Genomic DNA, 17,515 nt, shown 5'->3' on the forward strand with positions numbered 1-17,515 from the left:
GTGGAGGGTGGACTGAGTCACACAGGAAGCCTGTGGCTAAACCAGGAATTGAAGTTTGGTCTCCTGAGTGTCAATCCAATTCTCTATCCCCTGGACCATCCTTCCTACCTCTTCCTACTCCCTGACTCCACACAGAACCCCACTGACTTCACTGCATTTTACTACTGATTTTAACGATCCCGAATCAGATTTTTAAACTGTCATCCCTTCTTTAGCACATTGGTTAACAATGGACCAGGCCTTCAGTCATGAACTCCTTGTCTAGAACGATCCTCTGTTCTGAGATATGAGAATCCTGGCCCCAATCCTGCACTCCTTGTGCACCCAGAACTCCCACAGTGGTAAATAGGAGTTTTGGCTGAACAGGGAATTCAGACCCATAGTATATTAACTCCAGTAGACCTGAAGCTCAGGTTTATTTTAAAAATACATTCAAATGCTTGGATACATTCGAACTGCCCTTATTTACAAGTACTGTATAAAACTGAATCTTTAATCTTTCAAGTTTGTCGTCATGTTAATAATATTACTGTCAAATATAAATATCAGTAATTTGATGCCAAAATATCGGATGTGAACGAGTGGGCCGCCTTGCTTTGTGAATGTCCTCCACCCTCACCCCCCACCAAAAAAAATGGAACTATGAGTTGAGAAAACTGGAAAATGATCTCTTCCTTCCCCCACTTCCACCAGGTCTTCCCTTTTGTCACCTCCCTCCCAGCCCTTCAGCCCAGGTTTTGTGTTCTTTTGAAAGTGGATTTTTTTCCTGGGCATTGTGCCCAGTTTTGGTTTACGGTAATTTTATGTGAGAGTGTACAGCATCCCATATGCTGCAGGCATTTTATAGAATATGTGGAATAAATAAAACAGGAAACATACATCAATGTCAGAAAAAAGGGAAGGTTGAGTTCTTTCATTAAGGCCCCAGATCACCAAAGTACTTAAGCAGTGCTTAACTTTCAGCATGTATGTAAGTGCTTTGCTGAACTGACACACCTTCCAGTACTTTAGGAGACAAACATAGCCAAAGGTAGACTGTACCTAATCATTTTATTGAAGGGATATGGGTCACAAAAAAGTTGAAAAATAATATAAAAAAATAAGCTATTGACAATGTTTACCTCTATTTCCTGTTCAGAAAGGACACAGAAAACCATAGGTGAATTGCCCCACTGAAGTCCATTGACACTTCTGTGAGTAAAATAAGGATTTAGCCCTAATCCAGTTCCAAAAGGCAACACAATCACAATCAGAGGCGGCTCCAGGCACCAGCACACCAAGCATGTGCTTGGGGTGGCAAGCCCCAGGGGGTGCTCTGCTGGTCACCGCGAGGGTGGTAGGCAGGTTCCCTTCGGCGGCATGCCTGCAGAGGGTCCGCTGGCCGAATCCGCGTGACCAGGGACCTCCCGCAGGCAAGCTGCCAAAGGCAGCCTGCCTGCCATGTTTGGGGCGGCAAAATACCTAGAGCCGTCCCGATCACAATATAGTGTCTTGTTCCTTGACAAAGAAGTCTGGAACTAAATCCTCAATCTACCAAATGACTGGCGTTTCAGTATGCATTCTGAAGTTAATATATCAAAAGGGGACTTCCTCTTTGCAAAGCATCTTTTAGTCAGAGCGAATATGAAAAAGCAAATTCTGTCTCCTAAAGAGATGGTCTTTAGGAGGAAAGGTCTCTCCTCTCAGCAATATTTTACAAGGTGACCTTGAGTAAGATCTGTTTGCCAATCAATTGAATCACACTGCACTAAATAGTTTCAATATAGAAAGCAGAACCTAGAGAATTTCCACTATTCCTCCCAATTCTGATGCTTTGGTGAAGATATTAAGGGGGTGGGGGGGAAGAAATAGTAAAAACATATATTTTAATGATTGGCAATGGTTCCAAATGCTGACGATCCAATAATGCCTGGATACTAAGCTGTGTTTCAAGTCTTTCCTATTCAGGAAGGGAAAGCTCTTGACAGAGCCTTCGGGTGCTGATCTTCTGGGATACCATCGCTAAGACAAGCTTTCAGGAAAACACTTGTTCCCCCCCAGCAGCAAGTGACTCAACAGATTAAGTTTTCTATATACAGCGAGATCCACATTCTCTTTATGATATTAAAATGTTCAGCCTTGATTTTCGGAAACTAAAAATAAAACAAAGGAAAAGCTTCTTCCACTCTTTAATCTTTTGTTTTAGCGGCAGTATTTTTCTTAAATTAATCCTACCAAAGAGCAGAGTATATTTTACAGAGCACTACCATAAATATGATCACTAATGCCTAAATCAAAAGCCTGAATGATCAGTGACAAGCTGGACTTATATCCTGCAGCATTCTAATGCAGAAGACTGGAAATCCCAAGAAGCAGCAAAGAATCCTGTGGCACCTTATAGACTAACAGACGTTTTGCAGCATGAGCTTTCGTGGGTGAATACCCACTTCTTCAGATGCAAGTGGTGGAAATTTCCTGGGGCAGGTATATATAAGCAAGCAAGAAGCAAGCTAGAGATAACGAGGTTAAATCAATCAGGGTGGATGAGGCCCTGTTCTAGCAGTTGAGGTGTGAAAACCAAGGGAGGAGAAACTGGTTCTGTAATTGGCAAGCCATTCACAGTCTTTGTTTAGTCCTGAGCTGATGGTGTCAAATTTGCAGATGAACTGGAGCTCAGCAGTTTCTCTTTGAAGTCTGGTCCTAAAGTTTTTTTGCTGTAGGATGGCCACCTTAAGATCTGCTATAGTGTGGCCAGGGAGGCTGAAGTGTTCTCCTACAGGTTTTTGTATATTGCCATTCCTAATGTCTTATTTGTGTCCATTTATCCTTTTCCTTAGAGACTGTCCAGTTTGGCCGATGTACATAGCAGAGGGGAAATCCCAAGGCAGCTTCATTTTGAATGAGGAGAGGAAAGGTTTTTAATGAATTATCTATGAATGTGTAATATAGTCAGCACAGCAGCCCCTGTGTTTATTATGACATTAAATTCAGTTTATTTTATGCTGCTCCCTCCTTGTCAGTTCTCAATCTGCCATAGATTTTTGTATCAACAATGACAGACAATTGCACCATAAAAACTACCCAGCTAGAGGATTGAGACAAATGGGAGCCATTCTCACCTATCAGCTATGTCATAAACAGATAGTTAAGGGTTAAAGTCTGTTTTACCTGTAAAGGGTTAACATGTAGTACCTGGTGACCACCTGACCAGAGGACCAATCAGAGATAAGATTTTTTCAAATCTCTGTGGAGGGAAGCCTTTGTCTGTGTGAGAACTGGTTTTGGATTTAACAGAAGACAGTCATGTCTCCAAGTTCTCCTGGAGTAGTTTCTACTAATTAATAGTGAGTATTAATTAGAAAGGTGAATTAGTCTTATGATTTGATTTCTACATTTGCAATTGTGTGTTTGCTAAAGGAAATGCTTTATTCCTGTTTGCTGATATTACTTTTACTGAGAAAAGGGGGAGAGGGGATTCTCTCCAGAGATTGATAAGGTTATACCCTATGAGTGTCCAGCTGGGGCTCATAGAGATTCTGTACTTTCTTTTTGTTCTCTTAATAAATTCTTTTCTTTTCTTTGGACTTGGTTAATTCCTTCCCTTGGGGAAATTCAGGGGAAGGGGAGGGGGAAGTGGGCTGCTTCCCTGTGTGTAGAGATTCAAGGCGTTTGAATCCAGGCATTCTGTCTCCGGAGCAGGCTGGAGAGAGGGAAGAGGGGGGGAGGTTCCTCCTCTGTAAATTGATCTGTGTTCCCAAGGGGGGAAACAGGGGTGTCCCGGCCCACGGAATTGACCGGGTGGTGGCAGCCGAAGGGAAGACCTACCCTAGGATTTTAGGGTGGGGGAATACATGCGGGTCCTCACGTTGAAACCGCCCAGTTTCAAGTGAGGGTAGACTCTGACAAGCTATTATGTCAAGCTTCCTGCAGATTCAGGAAAGCATAATTTTATCTGTTTACACTTGGTTAATATTATAAAAATATTCTTCAAATCTCTGATGGCTAAGAAAAAATGTTTTAAATGAAAGCTTAGACACTAGAATACAATTTTGTGCCAAGGGATGGCAAAATCTGCAGCCTTGGAAAATCATAAAACACAGAGTTAGCCTAAATAGATGCATTTGGGAATATTTCAGTTCCTCTGCCCTATTTCACCAATGTTAATAATTGCAGAGATCTCAGTACTAAGCTTGGCTGCTTATTAGATTTATGTTGGTCTATTAGGATTTCCAAATTTCATATGCTAAGAGTTTCTGAAGCTTAGCCTAAACAAGAAAATCATGCATAATGTTACTAACTGGAAATACGAAGCCAAGAACCTCTGATTATCCAGTTTTGCTACAAGAACCACAGAGAACCTACTTCGAGTGTCTTATTTAGAATGACTTGGTGTAGATTAGCAATGTCACACTGATCAAGATGAAGAACAGAATGAAACACTCTTACCTCAAACACCTTATTTCTCTCATACCTGGTAATTGGTAACGATTTATTGGTTATTGAACACATTCACTGCCAGAAGTTCCACTTCCAGATGTTACAGACTGGGTGCTAACAAAAACTGAATGACTGCCTCACACAGGCACATCCTTATAAATCATGGAAACCCCCTCTTAAGTTTGTTCATTCAGATCTGTGCATTTCTTTTAAAAATGACCGTTTTCCTGAAAGTCATTATTTCACTCTTTATGGATTTTCTGAAGTTTTTAGTTAAAATATTCCACATCCATAGCAATTCTTCGATCTGATTCAGTGACTTTCCTCTCTTTGTATTGCTGTTTCCAAATTTAATTTGTGGTTATGAAAACCCCAACATTTAAAAAAGATTAACAGACACCTTCCATTTCATTTGAATTTGTTGTCACTTTTCCTCTGGCTTTAAAACAAGTCAGATCCACCATTCTGGGAGCCTCGTATAAGAGGCCTGATCTGTTGCTCCCAGAGAAAGTAACATGGTTATAACTACTAGCACTATTTGAGTAATACTTACAAATACCACCCAAGATTGGGGCCCTCTTGTGCAAGGCAGTTACAATACTTCGTGAAAGACATCCCCTGCTCCAATGATCTTATAATCTAAACAGACAAGACAGGCAGGATGGGAGAAAGGAAGTATTATTATACCCATTTCACAACTAAGAGATACAGAGATTCAAGTGACCTGCCCAAAGTCAAAGGGCATTTGAGGCAGAGCTGGAAATTAAACTCAACTCTCCTGTGTCCCACTCCACTCCCTTAACCAGAAAATCATCCTCTCTCAGGTGTGTACCAAGAAGTGAGTAGAGAGGAAGAGAATATTCCAAGAAGTGAAACAGACTCCAAAGGATCAATTAAATAAAAAAACCTCTCACTAACTTGGATGCACATTGGATTGAGCCCCAAAGGAGTTCTATCTAGTCCTCCTTGGCTAAGGGGTAGGGAAGGTTAAGGTAGAGAGGTAAACTGAAGGCTCCAGCACGAAAGTTAGGAAGAAATTCAAGACCAACAGTTACTGATAAATGTTTGCAGCAGTTAGAATGCCAATTTAGGTGTTAAGTATAGCTTAGCTAAGGTATGGCCTCCACCTCGTGAAGTCTCAAGATGATAAAAGCTTAACCAGAAAAATATTGCTACATTATATAAGGGAAATTCATGTTCAAGCATGTCTTTATTTTTTTCCTGTTAATAAAACAGGCTCAGAATACTCTCTGTTTAAAATCAATCATTCAGGATACTTCAGATAGTACAGCCTGAGGGCAGGCCCATCCATCTTACTAAAAATATAACATCTGCATTTGTATGATGCCTTATACCCAAGGATTTTTAATTCAGGCTCATCCTTGTAATGCACAGAAGTCTTGTGGTTCCTGAGACCCAGAGACCCCCTCAATGCCAACTGGAGAAGGGCATCCCATACCATAAACTGACACACTCATCCCGACTCACTGTTGTCATAATCTGTATCTAAATGGTGTCATATAAGGTATCATATGCAAACTGTTAACACACTGGTCATTAATAGTATTGTGATGCATGTATGGACAACATATAAAGAATTATAGGTCTGTGCTGGAAGTATGTTCTTAAAACGTTTGGCAAGCAGTGCATAAGCCCAGCCAGTCCTAGACAAAGAAATGTTGCTTCATCTGCTTGACTGTCTCCCCAGTGTAAACCGAGCAAGGTGAGGCCAGAAACAATGGAAGTACATTTACATATAAGGTCAACAAAGCCATCAAACTATCAAGTAGATCGTTAAGTGGTCATCTCTTCATGAGGGAGGCTGTATGTACAGGAAGCCTTCCTGCCTCTTGAAACACAGATAATGGACTTTGGGAAATATAAGCAGAAACAAGGAGCCATTTTGGCAACCATCACCTCAGGGACACAAGAGGCCAGAGCTTGTGAAATCTGAGAAAGGTGGATCCTTTAACCAAGGGGGCTGAAGTCTCTGGGAACTGACTATAGGCGAGAAACCTGCTTAGACAAAGATTGTAACTTGCTGAAGTTTTAGTCACCAGAAAGCATTTTTGTGTTTTGATTGTAACCTTTCATCTTTCACTCTTATTTGACATCACTTAAACCTATGTCCTCTGTTAAATGTATTGTTTTATTTCAAAATTATCTCATCACTGCTATATTGAAGTGAAATGTGGGTCTTCAGCTAACTTAACAGGCTGAGGTGTACTCTGTTTCTTTAGGGGAAGAGAACTTAACTTCTGTGAGTGTCCAGTGTGAGGGACTGAACACTGTAGGATGCCTCCAGGGAACTCAGCAACTGGGGTTAACTGACTTTTACCTGCAAGGCAAGGTTTGGAAGCAGGGGCAGCTCTAGCAATTTCGCCGCCCCAAGCACGGTGGCACGCCGCAGGGGGCGCTCTCCAGTCCCGCGGCTCCGGTGGACCTCCTGCAGACGTGCCTGTGGAGGGTCCGCTGGTCCCGCGGCTCCAGTGGAGCATCCGCAGGCACGCCTGGGGGAGGTCCACCGGAGCCGCGGGACCAGCGGACCCTCCGCAGGCACGCCTGGGGGAGGTCCACCCGAGCCGCAAGACCAGCGAACCCTCCGCAGGCACGCCTGCGGGAGGTCCACCCGAGCCTCCTGCCGCCCTCCCGGTGACAGGCAGAGCGCCCCCCGTGGCATGCCACCCCAAGCGCACGCTTGGCGCGCTAGGGTCTGGAGCCGGCCCTGTTTGGAAGGCAGAGCCTGAAAGGTTTGCTAGCAAGGCAAACAAGCTGACACACAGCTTAGCAGTAGCAAAGCTCGCTCATATTGAGGCAAAGCTCGCTCATATTGAGGCAGAGCGGTAACAATGGCTCACAATTCTGGGTGACCAGAGCAAGACATCTGAGTTCCCCCATTTTATAGAGAGACAGAGGTGGAGCAACTTGCTTAAGCTTACTCAGGATATCTGTGGGCAGAGCCAGGAATACAAGTCATGTCTACTGACTCCTAGTTCTCTGCACAGCTCAAAGTCCATTAAATGTAATGCTTGGGATTTTTTATTTCAAGTACAAGTCCTGACATTCAAAACATGTATTTTTAAAAGGTAAATGATGCATAAAACTCTGTCCCAATGAACACTTCTCTCCATCTCTCATCAGGTGTGTAGCCTCTCAAACACTTAGAACAGCAAAATCACTCATTTCCACTTTACAGCTCTCCCGGACTAAGAGCACACAAGGTGATATTCTTGGCCTACTAAGAGCAGCAGAAGCCCATCAACTGAGATCCAGTTTGACAGAGCTTATTCCCACTGCAGTTTTTTTTCTTTAATGTTTATTTTGTTTAAAATGTTGAGGTTTATCTTAATAATCTTAAAAGCAATGGCCTAATCACACTGTCTCTGGCACTCCGGTAGCTACGGGATCAACTTCTTACTAAACCAGAAAAAAACAGTAAAAAAAAATGATCAACATTTCAGCAAATTCCAAGTCAAATTATCAATGTTCACAACTCTTTTTATTCACTTTTTGTAAATATTCTGCTAAATATTCTGCTAAAAACTTAACTAGGTCAGGCATGAGGTGATTTGGCAGAGCTGGGTGAACAATTTTAAACAAATTTTAAAGGAGAATGAATTTTGGGCCAGTTCCCAAGATTCATTTAATCATGCAGTAAAATTAGATTCATGCCTATTTTGATTCATTTATTGGGCAAAGATAGTTTAATAAAGGTTGGGACATCCTATCAGGAAATGGCCACTACATGATTTAGGTGACTATTGAGAGTGTGAACACTACATCCAAGGTCTTGAATACAAGAAAGAATGCAGAGGTGAGTTTGTGAGCAATCCATTGACTTGTAAATATTGCTATTTGTAGACACTTCCCAAAAGGGAAAAAAAATAATTTTGCTAAATCGGATGTTTAAAACTTTTCACTCAACTTTGCCAAAACACCTCAAACTTGACCACTAAAACCCTTTTCGTTCAAGCTCTGGGCTTCACAGGATCAGACTTACAGTCCAGCCGCACAAAAATTACAGGGACAGATTCCAGGCATAGGCACAAAAGATGTTTTAGGGCTTCATGTCCTGGAGTCATTTGACATCAAAATCTCAGCTTTCGTTTTTTAAATATTGTGTTCCTGGCCTTCATGGTTGTGAAGAAAAGCCAGACAATGTGAACTGAGTGCAACTGCTGCAGCAACTCTGCAAACAACCTGAAGCAATAGCTCTAAGAGGTGGGAATTACCCCATTTACCTCTGAAATCGCAGACGGTGCCCTCAGCATAGAACTGTGGGGAAGGAAAGGCCCTTGCTGCCACTACTACATCACTGATTTACGGAAATGATATTGGTGGCAAGGTCCCTCTCTCTCTCTCTCTCTCACACACACACACACACACACACACACTCACTCACTCCTCCTGTCTCAACCCTTGCCCACCTGAAGACAGGGAGATGATGTCCAGGGAGAACGCAAAGTACCAGTCAAACCAAACAGAGCAGCAGTGGATTCCCCACAAGACAGCATGGGCCCTCAGTGACTAACACCTCAAGCACCAGCACGGCCATGCTGATCTGTGCTTAATGCCGTTAGATTGCTCTAATCTGGCCCTGGCTCAGTGACAGTCACTACTTCTATTGCCACAGACTTCTTAAAGTCAATAGTCTTGCGTGAACGAGAATCACATTAGGATGTTTGAATCTCCATAGTCCAGAGCAGGGGATGGCCACCTCTGGCACGCAGCTCACCAGGGTAAGCACCCTGGTGAGCCGGGCCAGTTTGTTTACCTGCTGCATCGGCAGGTTCGGCGGACCATGGCTCCTAGTGTCCGCAATTCGCCGTCCCAGGCCAATGGAGGCGGCGGGAAGCAGAGCAGGCGAGGGATGTGCTGGCCGCAGCTTCCCGCCACCCCCATTGGCCTGGAACGGCGAACCGCAGCCAGTGGGAGCCAAGGTCCGCTGAACCTACCAACGCAGCAGGTAAACAAACTGGCCCAGCCCGCCAGGGTGCTTACCCTGACGAGCCGCATGCCAGAGGTTGCCGACTCCTGGTCCAGAGAGTACTCATGTACTGCATGCCAGATAATGCTGAGTGAACTATTTGCAACAAATCTCAAATGCCAGGCACCAGCACATATCCCAGATATAAATCCACCCAGACACAAGAGGAAGGAGCAGAAACAGAAAAGCAGGCCACCAAGTTCCACTTGGCATCTAAGCTAAGTATTGGCTCCTTAGGTTTGTTGGAGAAAAATTATTTAAAACAGGGGCATGTAGGAATTCGCTTTGGTAGCTGACTTTCAAGCTAGAGACCAGACCACCATGAAAGCAAGCCTGCAGGAGTTGGTTTGTCAGCCCCTTGTGGACTGAACTAGACCCAGCATGGACAGTACAGCTCCATTGCTGAGCTTTCTCTCAGGGGACTTGAGAAGTCTGAATGTTTGGGGTCTTAAGCAACAATCTAAAAAGCATCTATGGCTGGAAATATATACTTGGAACAAGCAGCAGTCTGTTGTACAAAATTAACTTGAGGAGTTTCCACCAGACTCATCCTACCTACTACAAGGGTCCCTGTAAAGAGCAAGCCCTTGGGAACATTTTACATAAGCAGAGGGATTGTAACTCCAACTTCTTTAGACATGGGTGGGAATTTGTGACAACTTTTTTTGTGACCAATAAGCAGAGAGACTAGAAGAAATTCTTCACAAATGTCCTACAAAGGAACCACCATTAGGTGCGATGACAAAGAGAAGTTTTGTAGGTCTGTAAGCTTAGTTTACACCAGAAGAGCAGATGACAGGACTCGGTAAATAAGAGTATGTGTCAGCTCTACAAAGATCCTGCACTGATTCTAGATGCCAGGTGATAACTGTAAAAACAAGCCATAGAAGCTCAGAACTCCACACACAGTGCGCATCTACTTTTGTGCATCAGTTTGTTTCCTATTCAGCAGTGATTTCACAAATAAATCACGCTGAAATTAAGAGCTGGATCTGATATCCTCCTATATCCACCAATCCACATCTCCACTGCCACATAATATGTTACCTCTAAATTTAATAAATGGATGTTGCTTGACCTTTACGAGTACTCTGAGAACATTTAAACAAACGATGCTTAATAAAACATAGGGAGACTTTAATGAGCTAAATAGACTATAAGGAGGCAAGGTCTAAACATTTTATTTTTTTAAAGGACAAAATGTCCCGAAACTCAGCTTCCATCCTTCCTTCTCAAGTCACTAGCTATTGTTTTATTACTCTCCATTAAGTAGTCCTCCTTATTTGTTCAAATCGTGATTTTAGTCAGGACACATTCAATATATAAGGTTAAAATAAACTAATTTTACTGCACTTGGCAACCAACACTAAATCATCCGTTCTCCTTGATTTAAGCAGTTTGAATTCATGATTAATGATATTTTCAATTTTATTTCAGACTAATTACTATATATTTCTCTTTATATTTTATCCTTTTTTAAAAAATTCATTATTTAAAGAATGGGTAAACTCAGATTTAAACAAAAATGTCAGTAGTTGATTTATTTCTGCCTTCTGCCTACTCTAGTTGCATTTCAGAACAATCCATAACAAATTTAGGCTGGTGAAGGAGATTGAATTTTTTGAGACTGCAGTAGTAATTAAGAGGAATCAAACAGATGAGCTTGGAATAACCCTTACGGTACAAACAGTTGGACCTATTATCGGTTATCTATATTACTTTTTCAGCCTTGTTAGACACAACTAACCATGTCGACACATTTAACTGGTTTAGGTTCCTTTATTTCACAAATGCACAGAGATTTACTGCATGTTCTAGGCTGCATTATTCAATTACTGCAGCATTACTACTATCTGAAACCAGCTAGCAATATTTGCTGCAATATATATGATCACTGGTGAAATAATGTACCCTTTCTGAGCAGTGTCAGATACCTTGTGAACTCGTTTTAATTATTTAAATACTGAATATGTATGAAGTTAAAAGTATTGTACAATCTTTTTACTATGTGTGTTGAGTAATTAATATTTAATAATTTTAAAATATATTTAATTTTTAATTTTTTTAATTTTTATTGCAAAAATAATCTTTACTAATGATAACAGCTTCAGTTCAAAACAAATTTATTGAATTATAATTAGCCAGAAAAATTCTAAGTAAAGATCTTTCCTTTTTCCTGTATTAGATAATGCAGCTCTCACATAACCATGCATGAGAAAATGATTTCCTGTAAAGAAAGTCTGCAATCATTCAACACACCATTCCATTACATGTGAAGTACTAATTCTGACATTTTTTCATAGCATAGTAATCACTCTATAGGAAAATAAAACCGAGCTTTGTTCCCTCTATCGCAGTGGTTCTCAAACTGGGGCCGCCGTTTGTGTAGGGAAAGCCCCTGGCGGGCCGGGGCCGTTTGTTTACCTGCCAGGTCCGCAGGTTTGGTCGATCACAGCTCCCACTGGCCGCGGTTTGCAGCAAATCTCGTCCCACACCGCTTCCCGCAGCCCCCATTGGCCTGGAGCGGCGATCAGCCAAACCTGCGGACCCGGCAGGTAAACAAACCAGCCCAGCCCACCAGGGGCTTTCCCTACACAAGTGGCAGCCCCAGTTTGAGAACCACTGCTCTACCATGTATAAAAGGAGACGTGGAAGGTTTTTTTTAAAAAGAAAAAAAGTTGTCTGTTTTACATCTAGGAATTCAGGACTTATCTAACACCACGGACAACTACGTGGCAACAGCACAAGAACCAAGGAAGAAAACCTGACAGAGGAAAGTGATTTTCATCCCAACTGCTTAACACTTTAACTAGTTTGCTTGTGGTAAGCCCTACTGAAATAGAACACTTCGCGAAAGCTCTCATGGCTAAAGACTCCATACCCCACCCAACTCATACACATGACATCCTCAATTAGTGGTCCACCAAGAACAGAGAGGGCCAGTCTTAACATCTGATATTTATGAAGAAAAGACTAAAGAGAAAATAACACTTTCAGACCTTTACATTTTATAAAGACATAAAAAGTCACTGGTCAACTTTAAAATACAGATCCTCTTGTGGACAATTAAACGTCAACCTCATATTTTCCCTGTGGACTGAAGTGCTTAGTTACATAAAGTTGTAATATTAGGGAAGATATAGGAGAAAAGTTGAAAACAAATTCACTTAAATGTGATAGGTGCACGTGCTTGGTTATGACCCTCAGTAATGTATCCATCTTTTTATTTCATCTTCAGGTAAGAGTGGGAGTTTACATTTATTAATGCCAAGTCTCCTTGCAGTCCCCACACTAATCTCTCCAAGTCATTCTGCATTTTGGTTCTGTCCCCCTTTTTGTTACTCCTCCAATTTTGATGGTGGCTGCAAGTTGTATTTCTGCTGAAGTTGCACCCTCGACATACCTGACAAAGGGAGACAGACAGAGAAAAGAAGAGCTTTTTTCAAAATAAAATAAAGTTGGACCAAAATAAAACTCCAAACAAATTCTTTTAACCCTAACTTTTGAAGCAAGTATCACTGCTTAGAGACCAATGAGTCCTTCCTAGTGACAGAAGTGGCTCCACAGACCAGAGTATGAGAATTACTGATTTAAGGAAACCACCTTTTCATGCACAAACCAAAAAGATTAGGGTGAAAAAGACCACGAAGCGGCAGCAGTAGGGCTTTTCACGGTATACTACGTAGTTCCATCAATAAATGACCATGATTACATTGAACAGTGTCTAAGAATTTATACCAAGTAATTTAAAATTTAACAAGAACATACACAACAGAATCCACTTAATCAGCACATCAGATGGATGGGCTTTCATCCCCATTAAACACCATCATTCAATAATTCAATAGAAATTATTCTGCCTGAATGTGCTGCTCCAGCTCCTGGAGGCACAAAGGTAATACAAATAATTAATGATAAGGCACATGTAGGGAATGAGCCACTTTATCCACAGGGACACTGACAGGGACCCTGGGGAAGGTGTCTGATGCAGTAGAACATCCTGGGTTGCAGGTGTGGAAAGACCAAATCAGCACAGATAGGAGCAAAATAATTTTTACTGGCCCTCTGTTAGAAGTGAACAGCTTTCACCTTCCTCCTTCATTACGAATGAACAGAAAAATTATAAGAAGGGTTTATAGACCACAATACCACTAATCCCTATTAAGGGCTACTACCTGCCCTATTAAATAGCGCTGCCATTAACTACTGGTTAGGGTTAAATCATTTCTTTGGAAGATGTCCCAATTCAGAGGATTACTATTTGCAGTTCCCCTCCCCACGATTATATCACTAATATGAAAAACGAAGGAGAAACTGAAAAAGCATGTTGAAATACTAAGTTTACAGATTCACTACCGATAAAATCATTAGACCTCTCCAGTACTATGCACATTACAAATGTCAAAACAACAGAGCCCTGAAATTTGCTTTTAACTACACAGTACAGTAAGTGATGGGAAGGTTGCAGATCAGTGGTGTCAATAGGCAATCGTCATCTGAAAACAGCCAGGTCTCTTTGATGTAAAGCTATTTTATAACCAGAGCAGTTTGTTTTTAAAGAGAAGTGTAAATAAAACTACCTTACATATGTACACCCCTTTGTTATTAAAATCCCTATTTTCATTTTCTGCACAAGAAGTTTGGAGAAAATAGGCAAATCCATGGGTTGGTTTTTTTTTGGTAAAAATAAAGATTAACAACTGAAACTTAAAAAATATTCCCTAAAGGTACTTAAATATTTCTCCTGTTCATTCTACTACTTTGTTTGGAAGATAGATGCACCCATCCATGTACTGAACAAGATAAATTAAGAGTGCAATAGTTTGTTAGACTCTTGTAAACAACTAGCAAGATGAACTGCATACTGAAATTATGCATAATCTGCTGTTCATGCATAATTGATTTTTTCCATTGTATAATATTTAACCAACTGGCAATAATATCCGACTTGTATCACACTTAACTCCTAACACCTTATGCGGTGTTCATATTAGATCTCAATATAAGCAAGGTCAGTAACGTGGATGGGAGAGCTTAAAAATATACATGTAGAAGGAAGTTGTGCCACTCATTAAATAGAATCCTTTCCTCAAATTCAGTATAGAATTTAAAGCCTAGGGCCAGATTCTGTGCTGTGTCAGAGACATGGCACAGAAGAGGTAGCCTCAAGCATTTTTCAAACTGGGGTCCGTGGCCCACCTGGAAGTCCCCCAGGCGGTCCACAGGCCCCAATGAGGAACTCCTGCCCCTCCCTCAACTCCCCTTGCCCCCCAGGCACGCCTCCAGCACGCTGGGCAACAGGCTTACCTGTCCTGGCTCCCCGCCGCTCTTGGAAGTGGCGGTCACTTCCCCGCGGCGGGCAGGCAGGGGGTCTCCACACACAGCCCCAGCCCCGGGTGCCGACTCCACAGCTCACATTGGCTAGGAGTGCGGGCAGGGGCAGCACACGGAGATAACCTACCCTCTCCCCCCCACACACACACCCCTAGGAACTGCAGCCAGAGGGATGTGCCAGATGCTTTTGGGAGCATGAGGTAAACACCGCCCTCCTTACCCTCTCCCACACTCCAACCCCTGCCTCAGCCCAGAGCCAGCACTGAAACTCCCTCCTAGAACCCGCACCCCCTCCCGCGGACTAGGGAACTTAAAATGTGCTGTAAAGAAATACTGCTTGTGTTAAATATATTGCTTCTGCCTTTAACCGGGGCCTGCTTCATGCTCCTTGTATAGACAGAGCTTCCACTGACTTGACTGGGAGGCCTGCCTACATAAGAAGAGATCTGGCCCATAGAGAAGGGAAAAGGTTGGAGACAAGGATAACAACATCTAGTCCAGCATGACAGAATGTCAGTATAAAGTGCATATAACAATGGAAGGTGTGATTAAATACTTTCTAGGAGCCTGGTCTTGCAGACTTATTCAAGCACAACTCCCTCCCAGAGCCCACGACCCCTCCCTTACCCAAACTCCCTCCCAGAGCCCGCACCACCACCTCCTCCCTTGTGGCTTATTTATTGCACCTTTACGCGTGTGTGTCTGTGGAGGTGCCGGAACAAGCCAACTGGTATGTTGTTTAATTACTCCGTTCTAACTGAGGTGCTGTGTTTTGGATGACAGAGTCTGAGGCTATCACCAGTGGGGGGGCTAAACATGCTACTTTGGACAAGTTCTAACTGCAGTATTTACTTTCTACCTTCACAAAATTGCTCTTGTAGATTTAACTGGATATTATTCACTTCCTGTCCAATACAGTAACTCCTCACTTAACGTCCGCCCGGTTAACATTCTTACATTGCTGATCAATTAGAGAACTTGCTCGTTTAAGGTTGCAAAATGCTCCCTTATAACGTTGTTTGGCAGCCGCCTGCTTTGTCCACTGCTTGCAGGAAGTGCAGCCCGTTGGAGCTAGTGGTGGGGGCTTGGAACCAGGGTGGACCAGCAGCCCCCCTAAGTTCCCTGTGCGATAGCTTGCTGGGCAGCTGCCAAATCCTGGGCAGTTCAGCTGTCCCTCCCCACATTGCCATGTGCTACTCCTGTTGCACATAAATAGGTCTGTGTAGACCCTGCTGGTGAGTCTTAACGTAGCGTTGAGATAGTATTACTTTAGTGCGCACCAGCAGTGTCTACACAGATCAGTTAATGTGAGTGCATTACCCAACCAAGTAGACAAGCTATTAATAAAAAGGCTTTCAATCTGTAAATGAAAGGCAGTGCAATACTGCCGAATTTCTGAAAGTCAGTGTGTTAGGTGAAACTGCTACAGGACAGGCTAGTTCTACAACAACTCAGAGTAGCGCTATTCATTTGTATATTTCAAGAGCACTTTATAACGGAAGACACAGTTACCCTCATTTTACAGATGGGGATACTGAAGCACAGAAGTTAAGTGAATTGCACTAGGTTACATAAAGCAAAAGAACAGCAGAATCGGGAATAGCACCCGCATCTCGACTCCCATTTTGGATCTTCACTGACCCACAACTTCTTTAGACAGACAATTATAGAAGATCTTAATCATGAATGAAAACTATTGCACAAAGACACATAAGTATGAACTATCCCAATTACCTCAGTTTAAAATGCCCACAGGTACCTAGTCTCATTTGTAGATAAATGGACAATAAAACTATGAATATATATTATACAATTTAATATACAAAACAGCTAATTTAAAACAAGTAGTTGTAGGGAGAACACTGCAGAAACAAGCTGAGATTTATATATTGTTCTTGAATAGCATCTGCCTTATACAACTAATATTTTACTCCATTTGATACTTAATTTTGAAGAGAATGAAACTTAGCATTTAGACTTTACATCCTCAAGGCTCTATACAAACAATTCCCACAACATGATTGTGAAATAGGGAAATATCTCACTTCATTGATGATGAGGCACTCATATTATGGTGATAAATGGCACAAAAAGTACACAGATTTCAGAGTTGGGGAAACTGAGGCAGAGAGGAAAAAGTAATTTTTGCCCAAATCAACGGTGAAATTAGTGATAGAATTAGAATCCAAGAATTCATGACTCCCAATCCCAGCGTAAATGCTACTCATTGCTTAATGGAATCCTTTTAGGAACAAATATTCAAAAGGGTGTGCACAAAATGCGTTCCCTCTGGCAGATGCCAGATTTGCCCTTACAATGCACAAACTGATTTATAAGCACAAATTAGGCTATTTGTCTCTCTAAATTGGAACATGCAACAGTGCATGTACACAATTTTTGCATGTGCCCATTTAAATACTTGGCCCTTTATTTGTAAACCATAAGAACATGCAAAAAATTAAATATAATTTTGCTATTACAACTGGTATCATATAACACTACAGTCAGGAACTAGCTTTGTAATATTACCAGAACAATTAATTTATTCCTAGTGTATAAATCATTTTTAAACCCTTTTTTCTTTCATTCTATATCAGGGATAGGCAACCTGCGGCACGCAAGCTGATTTTCAGTGGCACTCACACTGCCCAGGTCCTGGCCACCAGTCCGGGGGGCTCTGCATTTTAATTTAATTTTAAGTGAAGCTTCTTAAACATTTTAAAAACCTTATTTACTTTACATACAATAGTTTAGTTATATATTATAGACTTATAGAAA

Source organism: Mauremys mutica, chromosome 11, assembly GCF_020497125.1.
Source record: "Mauremys mutica isolate MM-2020 ecotype Southern chromosome 11, ASM2049712v1, whole genome shotgun sequence".
NCBI classification, from domain to species: domain Eukaryota; kingdom Metazoa; phylum Chordata; order Testudines; family Geoemydidae; genus Mauremys; species Mauremys mutica.